The sequence below is a fragment of the Haliotis rufescens genome, unplaced genomic scaffold (genome assembly GCF_023055435.1).
Source record: "Haliotis rufescens isolate VD_foot unplaced genomic scaffold, xgHalRufe1.0.p SCAF_87, whole genome shotgun sequence".
Taxonomy (NCBI): Eukaryota; Metazoa; Mollusca; class Gastropoda; order Lepetellida; family Haliotidae; genus Haliotis; species Haliotis rufescens.
In genome coordinates, this window is record NW_025964380.1 from 204,693 (window position 1) to 209,421 (window position 4,729).

The window sequence follows — 4,729 nt, forward strand, 5'->3', positions numbered from 1 at the left end:
ATCATCATCAACCCCCAAGATTCGTTGAGCCGTTTGGGTCGGTGTGCTACGGGGAAGTGGTACGAAACTCATGATTATGGAGCACTTCTGATCTAGTACTGACTTATTCTGATCTAGTACTGACTTATTCTCATCTAGTACTGACTTATTCTCATCTAGTACTGACTTATTCTGGTTGTACCGAGCTAAACTTAGTAACTTGTTTTTTGTAATACTCAGTTTGTCAAGTAATCAACCTTCCCGTGATTGTCTAGCTTTTGGGGAATTTGAGTGAAAGTGACTGAATCTTTAGTCGATTATACTAGTCCGATGTTCAGACGTTAACGTCTATTTTAACGTGAAAGTCCAGGTGACTTATTTTAGGGATAGGCCCTCTGTGTGTTATTTAACCAGTCGAGGTTATTCACTCATCAGAGTGTTGAGCTAATTGTCTACGCATCTGATCGGTATTTCGTCAAAGTATTGTTTTAGCTACCTCATGATATTTCTCTGATACAGTTGTTTAGATAAGCCACTGCATATGCTCTGATTTAATTTATCAGCGATCGTTGTCAACGCAGACTGACACTCCAACTCTATGACATTATTCTTGTTTAATGACACCTCTGATCACAGCTCCGTGAGTCCCCATGGACCCTAGCATGGTGATCTACCTTCAGCTGCTGGCAATCTATAGCCCTTTTTTATATTGTACCGTTATATATATAGTGATATCTTGTATAGTTGTATGCTAGTTTTAAATATTAATCTGTGGTATTCTAGTAATTTTACTGTCCATCGTTGACAGCTTTTTATATTGTATACATTTATGTATTATTAATGTACTTCTCGTCACGATATGGCTGAAATACTCCCGATGTGACGTTAAATCTTACCTCACTCACTCACAGCTCCGTGACAACTTCCATCCATAAAATCGGTTCAAACCAAGACGCTGAGTATGGGGTTCAAACTAGAAACAAAGCAAACACTTGATTGGGGTAATAATATACCATACGCTTTAAACATAACTATATATTAGTATTGTCCAAAACTTATATGATTATTGTTTGTTTTTTGTTTTTTTATAATTAAGACTATTGTTCTTGTTTCATTATTTGTATATTGATAGTCACGATATGGCTGGAATATTGCCGATGTGACTTAAAATTTAACTCACTCACTCACTCATTATTTTTATCTTCGTATTCTGTGTCCCATGACAAGTTTTATAAGAGACCAACCAGCTACAAAAAGGTAACGAGTATCTATCGATTATTAGAACTGATTTGACAAGGACGGCACAATGTCTACCCAAGACAATTCTATTCTTCATTTTAACATCATTTTAACGTCAAAAAGACGTAGCTTAATCACGGGATAACCGGTTTTACTGATTATTTTAAAACGTTAAGTGATACAGTGCGTATTTCGAAAAATAATACTTTCAAGAGCCATCAATTTTACACAAGCACAAAATGTCAGTGACAAAGACTGCCTTCATTGCAGTCTAGAGTTTCTGACAGTCGATTCGCAAATTGCAAATAATACGAGTAGACGCGTGCTTAACGTAGACGGTAGAATTACAATCTGATAGAATCGAAATTACCGTGATTACCAACATTTGACATGTAAGTTAACCGAAGCAGAAAATGTCACGTGTATCCCTGACGTTCTCTGCTGATATTTCTTTCTTTCTTGTTTAACGCCGCACTCAGCAATATTCCTGCTATACGACGGCGGTCTGTAAATAATCGACACGGGACCAGACAATCCAGTGATTGACACCATGAGCATCGATCCACGCAATTGGGATACGATGACATGTATCAACCAAATATCCTCTTGGAAGACTCAATTGGGATGCCAATGATGCAATACGCTTACGTATTTGAAAACGACGGTATGTGTCCATCATTTAATGACATATCATGATCTTAGACGATGCAAAAATCCATCAGTATTAGACAACTGTACAACTCACCAACATTGTCGAATAGGTCGAATAGGTCCTGGAGCCTTGGACAATCTGCAGCTGATATTCTTTAAAACACTATTATAAAGTTTAATTTGAAACGATGAAATACTAATTACAGTAAATATCGGATCAGTTTTAAGGGTTTGTGTGATGAAAGGAAGCTGTGGCCTTTTTGCCCTTAGGTATTGATTATGTCAAACTCCTAGCATATGGTCAGAGTGATTATGTCCTCCAGATGGTCACCTGTGCCAATGTTATGAGCGGCTGTATTATATATGGGCGGTCGGGTAGCCTAGTGGTTAAAGCGTTCGCTCGTCACGCCGAAGACCCGGGTTCGATTCCCGACATGGGTACAATGTGTGAAGCCCATTTCTGGTATCCCCCGCCGTGATATTGCTGGAATATTGCTAAAAGCTGCGTAAAATCACACTCACTCACTCACTGTATTATATATTCAAACCTATTAATGGTCACATCTAATGGCTGTCACCTACATATCCATATATGCAAACTTCTCATTTGGATGACATATGTTTCAGATTGGACAAGTCCCACTTTATAGTATTAGGTTTAACGAACATGGTCCTTTAGCATTGGATTTCTGTTAAAAAAAATGGGCCAGCGGGAGGCCCTTATGCTTATTTCGAAACTAGCATGTACCCTTATAAACAGTACATACAATCAAGGTTAGTCTATCTCCCTAACCCTATAAAAGTAATTAAGAAATTAACCCAATTCTAGAATGATTTGGCAAGTCTAGATTTCCTGAAATTGAACATTGTTATGTGCTCTGTAATATATCTTGTACATATAGGTTTTTACATAAGATCAATTTATTTCTGGGACTTAATGTGAGCCAACGTTGGAAAAGGTCTCTCTGCATAAATGTATATTGATGTGCACAATCCTGAAAATCCTTAAATATTGCAAAATTTACATTGTTTTTTATTTCAAAACAGATTTGTTAAAGTGAAATATATGACAGTCAACCGTATTTTAGAGTGTGCACTGTATCAAATAATACAGCTTTATATGCATAATACACGCATTAAATGAGTTTCGATTTTTTGTAACCCCGTGCCAAGACATTATCGAGAGCACGTAACACAGGACATAGCATGTCAACAATCCGTGCTGAAGTAGGCAGGTTAGTCCTGCTATTACACTATCTGGTTAAAAACTCCATTGTATATCTGGACTTGTTTATGATCTATCATATCCATTTTATTCCAGATTCCATTCGATATTGAGCGATCGAATTATCAGGATCGCGAGACCGCCTCCGTGGCCTAGTGGTAGAGCGTCCGCCCGGAGAGCGGAAGGTCCAGGGTTCGATCCCGGGCCGCGTCATACAAAAAGACGTTAAAAGATTGTACTTGTTGTTACCCTGTCTGGCGCTCTGCATTAAGGGGCTAAAACAAGGACTGGTCGGCTCGGAGTCAGTATACTGTGTCTGAGTGGGGTATTCATGTTAAACTGCGGCATGGTATCTCAGTGTGCTAGCACTATAAATCGGCATCAGTCCGGACTAGTACAAGCAGCAATACACGTGCATGCACGTCGCTATATAAGTGCAATAATCTTGGACGCGACGTTAAACCCAATTTCACCTCACCTCAGGATCGCGAGAAGCCTCAAACAACTACTTTTAATTTGAAAAAGGAGGTCCAGTGAAATGGGAGATTCAGACCTGTGGAAATCTACACTTGCTTCATTTAAGACTATGGCATTACAGAAAGGGCTATCCCCCTGAGAGGTTATGTAAGACCACATCATTCAAAGTACATTTATTCTGACCTCGGTTTTAAAACGTAGTATATTTGTTTCTTTTAATGGTTGGCTAAAATTGCATACCATTACCAGCAGCTGAAGGGTTGGTATAAATCCTGCTGGGGAGCCGTGCAGGTAGCAAAAGTAATGTAAGTCCCCTCGGTCCCTTGTTAGGTGGCCTAAGTTTGGTTGCTGGTGATCTATAGCCCATTTTTATATTGTCTTGTTGATTATAAATGTATTGTTTTAACTGTTATCAACTAGTTTTACAATTGAACCTGTGATATTCTAGTTATCTTACTGTCCATCGTTGACAGCCTTTTATTAATTCAAAATGTAATTATTATAACTGTTTCGTCGCGATATTGCTGAAATACTGCCGATGTGACGATAATTTTCACTCACTCACTCACTCACCCAGAAAGGGCTAGGCGGAAGGGACAATAATATGGTTCTGGGACTGTGAGACAGACTAACCAAAGTGCTAACCTTATGGTTAAATTAAATATATTTAGGAAAAACTGTTTCTAAACCACAAGATATTCGAAAACATAATTCCTGGTAAAATAATAGTTTCAGATTCAATGTATTTCTACGATTGCATTGACATTGCTTTTCAGTTATGATTCTATTTTTATGCATACCAGACTTTTAAATCGTAGTATATTTGTTAGTTTTATTCAATGGCTAAACTTGCATATAATCGCCAGCGACTGAAGGGATGGTGTAAATCCTACCGGGGTCCATGCAGGAAGCAAAGGTACTGTAAGTCCCCATGGTCCCTGGTGTGGTGATCTCCCTTTAGTTACTGACGATCTCTAGCCCATTTTTATATTGTGTTGTTCCTTAATACTTAATGCTTTTACATGTTCTGCAACTAGTTTTAAATCTTATCTGTGATATTTTAGATGACAGATTTTTATAAAGTTTAAATATTTGTATATTTCATGTCTAATTTCTCGTCACGATATGGCTGAAATATTGCCGATGTGACGTAAAGCA